Raw genomic sequence first — 9,471 nt, forward strand, 5'->3', positions numbered from 1 at the left:
GCGGTGTCATTCCGGTTGAGAAAATAAGGGGAACAAAGCGGTAGCAGGTGTTAATGTGAACACAGCAGTAGCAGGTGTTAATGTGAACACAGCAGGTGTTAATGTGAACACAGTAGTACCAGGTGTTAATGTGAACACAGTAGTAGCAGGTGTTAATGTGAACACAGCAGGTGTTAATGTGAACACAGCAGTAGCAGGTGTTAATGTGAACACAGTAGTAGCAGGTGTTAATGTGAACACAGCAGGTGTTAATGTGAACACAGCAGTAGCAGGTGTTAATGTGAACACAGCAGGTGTTAATGTGAACACAGCAGTAGCAGGTGTTAATGTGAACACAGCAGGTGTTAATGTGAACACAGCAGGTGTTAATGTGAACACAGTAGTAGCAGGTGTTAATGTGAACACAGCAGGTGTTAATGTGAACACAGCAGGTGTTAATGTGAACACAGCAGGTGTTAATGTGAACACAGCAGTAGCAGGTGTTAATGTGAACACAGCAGGTGTTAATGTGAACACAGCAGGTGTTAATGTGAACACAGCAGTACCAGGTGTTAATGTGAACACAGCAGGTGTTAATGTGAACACAGCAGGTGTTAATGTGAACACAGCAGTAGCAGGTGTTAATGTGAACACAGCAGGTGTTAATGTGAACACAGCAGTAGCAGGTGTTAATGTGAACACAGCAGGTGTTAATGTGAACACAGCAGGTGTTAATGTGAACACAGCAGTAGCAGGTGTTAATGTGAACACAGCAGGTGTTAATGTGAACACAGCACACAGCAGGTGTTAATGTGAACACAGCAGTAGCAGGTGTTAATGTGAACACAGCACACAGCAGTGGCAGGTTTAACGCTCAACCCTCCCTTGGTCATCCATTGAAACAGAAGTAAACCTTCTCATCTCCTCTCATTGGCTCATTAGCATGAGATAATTCACCAGACCAGCCCCTGGTCACCGCTGCCCTGGGGCTGCTTTACAGTGATAGCAGGTTTACCGTCCGGGTCTTTGACCTCTAGATGCCGACCGGCCAATAATCCAACTCCCAGCTCTCATCTCCTCATTACCTTATCTCTCTAAGACAATATCCTGTCTGAGTGTGTGACCTGGCAGACAGCTGCTGGATCTCGATAGCAGGCTGGACTGTTCTCTGGCCTTCGTCATAATAGAGCCCCTTAAAGACAGTGTTCAGACCCTCTCCTCTCCGTCAAACTAACCCCATCAGAACCTAATTACCATACCTGGACAAGACAAAGGGACATCTCAGGAGACCGCCTCTGTACGAGAGCTACAAGTTGATGTTGTGATTAAGATTACTATCTAGTAATATGGTTCCAACATCTCCTCATCATCCCCTCCCTCTCTCCTCTCCTCCTCACCTCCTCACTCCTCTCTCCTTTCCTCCTCACTCCTCTCCTCTGCTCTCCTCCCTCTCTCCTCTCCTCTCACCCCTCTCTCCTCTGCTCTCCTCCCTCTCTCCTCTCCTCTCACCCCTCTCTCCTCTCCTCTCACCCCTCTCTCCTCTCCTCCTCACTCCCCTCCTACCCTCCTCTGTCATCTCCTCCTCAGTCCCCTCCTCTCCTCCTCACTCCCCTCTTCTCCTCCTCTCCCCTCTCATCCTCCTCTCTCCTCTCCTTCTCACTCCCATCTTCTCCTCCTCTCCCCTCTCCTCCTCACTCCCCTCTTCTCCTCCTCTCTCCTCTCCTCCTCACTCCCCTCCTCTCCTCCTCACTCCCCTCTTCACTCCCCTCCTCCTCACTCCTCCCCTCTCTCCTCCTCACTCCTCTCATCTTCTCCTCTCCTCCCTCTCCTCACCTCCTCACTCCTCCTCACTCCTCTCCTCCCTCTATCCTCTCCTCTCATCTCTGCTCCTCCCTCTTTCCTCACTACTCTCATCTCATCTCTCCTCTCCTCCACTCCTCCATCTCTCCTCTCCCCCTCACTCCTATCCTTTCCTCTCATCTTCTCCTCTCTCTCCTCCCTCTCTCCTCTCCTCCTCACTCCTCTCCTCTATGCTCATGTTCTCCTCTCTCATCTCCTCCTCTCCTCCTCACTCCTCTCCTCCCTCACTCCTCTCCTCCTCACTCCTCCCCTTTCCTCCTCTCTCTCCTCCTCACTCCTCTCCTACCTCTCCTCTCCTCACTCCTCTCATCTTCTCTCTCCTCTCCTCCCTCTATCTTCTCATCTTCTCCTCTTTCCTCCCTCTCCTCACCCCTCCTCACTCCTCTCCTCCTCTCATCCCTCTATCCTCTCCTCTCTTCTCCTCTCCGCCCCCTCTCTCCTCCTCACTCCACTCCTCTTCTCCTGTCCTCTCTCATCTCACCATCTCATCTCTCCTCTCCTCCTCACTCCTCTCCTCCTCACCCCTCTCCTCTCATCTTCTCATCTGTCCTCTCCTCCCTCTCTCCTCTCCTCCTCACACCTCTCCTCTCCTCCCTCTCTATTCTCCTCCCACCCCCCTCTCATCTCATCTTCTATATCTACCTGGAGTTTACCATTCTATGCTGCTCTATGTCTACCTGAAGGTTACCATTCTATGCTGCTCTATATCTACCTGGAGTTTACCATTCTATGCTGCTCTATATATACCTGAAGGTTACCATTCTATGCTGCTCTATATCTACCTGGAGTTTACCATTCTATGCTGCTCTATATCTACCTGAAGGTTACCATTCTATGCTGCTCTATATCTACCTGGAGTTGACCATTCTATGCTGCTCTATATATACCTGAAGGTTACCATTCTATGCTGCTCTATATCTACCTGAAGGTTACCATTCTATGCTGCTCTATATCTACCTGAAGGTTACCATGCTATGCTGCTCTATACTGTTTCTATCAGAAGGTTGAATGAATGAATGAATGAAAACTTTATTTAACAGATTGCAGAATGGGTACAATACAGTACGGCTCAATACATACAATTGTTAAGGGGATGCAGACCTGAGAAAGACGTTTGTCTTGTTTCCATCAGGGTCCCCCATTTTCAATTCATATAGACATTTATGACATACACAACATACATGACATTTATGGCATAGGGACATATAGGTATTTAGTACTGATACATTTGTGACATAGGCGGTATTCAAATATACAGTACTGTTACCCCTAGATCCTGACAGAGTATATACATATGATGGGGAGGGGACTGTACATTAGGAGGGGGTGGGTGGGTGGGAGGGAAATATACATACGGCGGGGAGGGAATATATACATGCGTGGGGAGGAGACTGTCTATTAGGAGGTGGTGGGGGTTTTGGGCATTTACGGTGGCCAGTTTCGAATTGCAGCCTCCCGTAGGTGCTCTTTAAGAGCGGTTTTGAATGTGGGCAGGGATTCACATTCCTTTACAGCTTTGGGTAGGGCGTTCCACATTGTTGTGGCATAATTGCGAAACGTGTTTAGTCCCTTGTTTGAGCCGAATCTGGCAAACCATTTGGTCTGGTTACCATTCTATGCTGCTCTATATCTAGGTGAAGCCCCTAGGAGCTGTAAGGTAACGGTCTTATCTCACTAAGACAAGCAGGATATTAACAGTCTTTAGCTCAGACAGGTCTGTACTGTACCTAACGTGTCAAGAGGCCTTAGCCCTCATTAGCTTATCTCATTGAGGAGTTAGCTTATCTCACAAACACAGTGTTCTGTCTGATTGTTTGACCTCACCTTACATCTCAGAGCTGCTGTATCTAGATAGCTATTGGTCATCTTTCAAAACAATTTCGAACTGTTTTATATCAGTACCGACCCCTAACCTTAACCTCTTCATTACCTTAAGACAATACTCCTTCCTCCTGCTCCGCTATAGGAACTGGTCTGAGACAAGTTAAACGTCACCATAGAATTTCTCATCTCCTCTCGCCAGCCTTCATTACCTTATCGACACGGGACAATGGGGGAATATTAACGCATATTAACACCTTCTAGGTGCTCTAGGTCTAACTGTGCTGTTAAATCTAATCCCCAGTTCTTCTCCTGACACGGCTCTTGTAACCCTGGCATCTCTGAGCAGCTTATCTCACCAAGAAGAGAGGAAGTTTTCAGTTAGCTTAGACACTTCCTTAGCCTTTAGATTAGCTAGCTAGCTCCCAGGCCAAGGTGAGAGCTGCTTTAATGGAACAGAGGCAGGCGAATTTGAGCTGCTACTGAAACAGAAGGCTGCCGTCAGCTAGCTCAACCTATTGCATGCTTTGGGACTCGAGTTACAAGACGAAATATCTGTCATTCCGACGACACACACATATTATCAAAACTCATTTTCCGTGGGATTTTTATAAACGTTGGACCTGGTCTACAAGATACACTACGCGACCAAGGTACCCATGTACATGTCAAAATACTTCCCAAAGGTCAGTGAATACCACGATCACAACACCAGAGGGAGCTCCACAAATCATGTAAAACCCAGATTCGGCTCAAACAAGGGACTAAACACGTTTCGCAATTATGCCACATCAATGTGGAACGCCCTACCTAAAGCTGGAATGTGAATCACTCCCCACTTTCAAAAACACTCTCAAAAAACACCTACGTGAGACTGCAATTCGAAACTGGCCCCTACAAATGTCCTAACCTAGTTGTACAGTAAATGATCAAGTAAGGCTTTGTCAGTATTCCAATGTACAGTGTAAAATGTGTGTGTGTCCCCTACCCAACCCCCCCCCCCCCCCCCCCACCTCCAATGTACAGCCCTCACCCAACCCACCCAACCCCACCCCACCCACCCAACCTCCTCCAATGTACAGTTTCTACGCCAAATGTATATACACTCTTTTTCTGGACACTTTTGTATCACAAACAGTACTGTATTTGCAAATCTGATATGTCATAAATGTATAGATGTAGCAGTACTGTCTATCTGTATGTCATGTATGTCATATATGTTATGATGAATTGAAAATGGGGGACCCTGATGTAAACAAGACGAAAGTCTTTCTCTGGTCTGCATCCCCTTAACAATTGTATGTATTGAGCTGTACTGTACTGTACCCATTCTGCAATCTGTTAATAAACTTTTCAATCAATCAATCAAAACTATACAACTTCAGGCTATCGAACTGTTTTTTTTTTTATCCACTTTTTCTCCCATTTTTTCTATATTTTCTCCCATCCCAATTTCGTATCATCCAATTCAACCCTCCCCTGTCATGAACGCTGTTTCTTGCCTCCCACAAGCCGGCTGCAATGTGGACTAAGTCATACATAGCACAAGTCCCCTCCGGTACTTGAGGTAACAGCAGTCGCATCTTTTCACCTGTGCAGCTTGATCTCTCAGTGGCGAGGAGTAACGCGTGGGAGGCTCACGCTGCCCCCGACACTTCCTGATTCTACTGCGCAGGCGCACCAACCGACCTGTAGGAGTGGCTGTCCACAACGCCCGATCCCCACCCATCAGTTTCCCACCCCCTAATACGGCCAATGTGTATTAGTATGAACGACCAGCTAAACTGAAAGCAATGTGGAGCGCTGGGCTCGAACAGGCGAGCCCAGCGTCTCCGCATTCGTGGCGAGCGCCTTGCCCACTACGCCACGTAGCCGCCCAGGCTATGGAACTGTTATGTTTTCCAGCTCCTCTCAGCTGGAACCCAAAAACAGGGATCTGGTAACAAGTCAACACAAAAGTAAGGAGCAAATGGACACTGACTGTGCGAAAAAGGTAACAGCACCCAAAAAACGCACAAGGTGAGTAGGCCGTGGGGGAAAAAAGGACCCGCATCTACCCCACCACGCATCCCGCTCACTACAAGGGAAACGTATGTGAAGCATATGTTCGCGTCACCGCTCCCACACCTCGTGGGGTCGGGGTCGTTGAACCCTGACTCTGCCCGCGAGGTGTCTCATGGGGTCGGGGTCGTTGAACCCTGACTCCGCCAGCGAAGCCTTAGCAGCGGGACGCAGAGGAGGTCCCAGCCCCATGGACCACTCAAGGACAGCGCCTTCCGCCGAGTCCGGGAGCCAGGACCTTACCAAAGGGACCTGGTGAGATCAACGAGGCCACGGCATCGAGACCTCTCCAGGCGTTTACTCGTGACACCACCGTGGGCATCCGGTACGCCGTGTACAATGTCATACTCTTGTGGGGTCATAATCTTGCGGGTCGGGGTCCCGAACCCCGACTCCGCCAGTGAACTGACTCTGCCACGAACCCTGACTCTGCCAGCAAGCCTGTATCTCGCGGGGTCGGGGTTCAGAGAAAGAGTTTGACACAATTGGCAGACATCATAACCATGCGGGGGCATACTCTCGTGGGGTCGGGGTGTCGAACCCAGACTCTGCCAGTGAGCCAACTCTGCCACCAGCATACCGGGGAGACAACCACCCCAAAACAGAAGGTTACTCCCTTAACCCAGGCCGAGAGGTAGCAAGAGCATGGCTCGACCTGTGCCTGGAGGACCGTGAACTACACAGGAGCGCTTAGAGGGGCTGACTGCTAAAAACAGTACCACGATGGTCCACCCGCTGAGCGGGGGGGGGCCTGTGGTGTCCGGTCCGCCCTATCATTTCCCCCACGGAAACGCACAGGGCCCTTTGGGCTAACAGAATATATTGTACGAGCAGAGCCCGCCTGTGACCCGGCGGACACCGGGTTGGACTGATCCGGTCCGGCGCGACCAGGATGAGACCCGGGTTCCCAACGCTGCCGCTCCTCTTAAAAAAACGGTTATCGGCGGGGGAGGCAGGGATGCAGTGGCGGTTTCCCACGGGGTACCACGCCGTCCTAGTAGTTCGCTGAGCAGAAGTACGCGCAATTGCGCACGGATGTGTATGCGCAGTCGCGCACGGATGTGCATGCGCGCTCACATAAAAATGCTTTCACAATTTCCACTGGACTCGTCACGCCGTGCGCCAAGTACCCGGCGGCCGGCACTTATCTATCACCTAGACTTTGCATAATAACAAAGAACGAGAAGAGCCAAACCAAAATACAAGCATGTACCAATTGGTGGGGGTTTGCTTGAGCTGTGGAACCTCTCACTATGTGACAATGGTCCCGACTGGAAGGATCAAGGATGAGGCATTAAGTTGTGCTTCAGAAGGAAACTGTCCTTCTGTAAACTAAGTTACATTGTTAATTTAGTTTGTATTTACTTTTCTAGTTTGAGTTCATTCAATTAAAGAAATTGTAACTACAATTACATTTAAAACATTGTTTGTTTTCCAACCATATCTGTTGACAATATAATTTCTTTATATATTGAAGGCTACATCCTGCTACCTTTTTCAGCTTCTCTATTTCAAGGCAATATTTACAAAAACTAAACTAAAACTAGTAATTCCCTATACAAACATGTTTCCTACTATTTATTCTCCATAATAATCATCTGTTCTGTGCGCATGCGCGTGCACGTGGCGTCCGGGCAGTTCCCATATTACGACTGCACCACTGGGGGGAGGTACACGTTTTGATAAAAAAAAACACAGGAGGTGCCAGCGAGACTGACTGTAAAAGAACAGCTCACGGTGGCCCACCCATCGGGCGTGAAGCCCCGCCTGTGATGCTTGATCTGCCCCGTCATTTCCCCCTGGAAATGCAGCAAGCCTTCAAGCTGGCAGATTCATTTTCACGAGCAGCGCTCGCCTGGCGCTCGGCAGAGGTAAACTCCCTCCCGGCCGAGCACATAAACGCTGTTATGCCGTTCGGACAGACCAGGGCGCGCCAGTCCCTAAGATGGCCATTTCAAATAAATATTTGAAACATGCCCGGGACCAGGCACGGACATCGGTCCCTTAGGACCAAGCTCTGATATCGAAGAACGGGGAACAGACCCTTGCATTTATGCCTATTTAAATGGGCTGTAACTGTCCCGGTTCGAAAAAGAAAAAAGAGAATGGTCTCTGCTTGGCCGGGGCTCTTTGTAGCCGCTGCCGCGATAACAGCGCTAGGCTCGTAAAACCTGAGAACGGTGTTGGGCAAATTTCAATAAGAAAGAACCCCAACCATCGTCTCTCCCCCCTATTCGGGTAAACCGGGGGGGAGACCGGTCCTCGCAAGGATCTTGACACGGATTTATACACAGAGCCTGGGAAAAAAAGAACAAGCTAGCTAATGTAACTAACAAGCTAGCTAATGTATCTAACAAACTAGCTACCGCTACAGATAATGTTAGCGATGTCTGTCAAACTCAGGAACACCATTGCATTAGGCAGGATTAGCAATCCAAGCAACACTGATTGGCCCAAAATAATTTACCACCATAAAACGAGCCAATGAGGAGAGTACCTGTTATTTTTTTTTTTTAAGTAGGGTGTTATTATTACTGCTATACAGTCATACAGGCTACTGTCCAGCAGGTGCCACCACCACCCACCACCCCCCCCCCCCCCCCACACACACACACCCCACCCTCCCAGAGGTCAGAGGTTAAGTATAGGAGTAGCTTAATCAGCAGGTCTGAGGCTGACTGTCTTCTGGTGATAATGACAGAGCAGAGGAGAGGCCTCGGCGAGGAGCAGATTGACACACACACACACACTCACACACACACACACACACACACACACGCACACACACACACACACACACACACACACATACACTCACACATGCAGGTGCAAACACACACACACACACAAACTGGCGGGGTGAAAGCCCCTCCAGGATGCCTGCAGGGCAGTGGGGTAATTGCCCGTCTAATAGAGCTGGTTAGGTAGACAGGCATCACTCCAGGGCACTTTAAATCCACCCACGCCCCCAGAGCCCTGCTCAATGGACTGTAATTGGTGGTCAGACCCGCCTATCCACTCCTGAGCAGTGTGGTCCCGGCCCTCTACTTTACTGACCCATTAGTTCTGATTGGATGGCCCGAGGGAGCGATACGGGTCATCCCACCCCCCGGGTCCATACACACATTAATACTGCTAGCCTAACACAGCTTAACCACCCGGGGGCCCTCGGGGACCCTCAGAGCTCTCAGGGGCCTCTCTAAGTCTTCAGATGGTTGTTAAAGAGCTACATGTCCTGGTCCTGTAGGAAGGAATAGATTACCTATCACATATGAATGATGTGTCTGTGTCTATATGGTTTATTTCTACATGCTGCTGCCACTTGTATTATGATCGTGTTACATTCTATGAATTATGTATACAAACACCTAAACACATTCGTACAAACACCTGAACACATACATACACAACACCTAAACACATACATACACAACACCTAAACACATACATACACAACACCTAAACACATACATACACAACACCTAAACACATACATACACAACACCTAAACACATACATACAAACACCTAAACACATACATACACAACACCTAAACACATACATACAAACACCTAAACACATACATACACAACACCTAAACACATACATACAAACACCTAAACACATACATACACAACACCTAAACACATACATACAAACACCTACTGTAAACACATAAACACCTAAACACATACATACAAACACCTAAACACATACATACAAACACCTAAACACATACATGTTTGGGGG

The sequence above is a fragment of the Notolepis coatsorum genome, assembly GCF_963971535.1.
Source record: "Notolepis coatsorum genome assembly, chromosome: 3".
NCBI classification, from domain to species: domain Eukaryota; kingdom Metazoa; phylum Chordata; class Actinopteri; order Aulopiformes; family Paralepididae; genus Notolepis; species Notolepis coatsorum.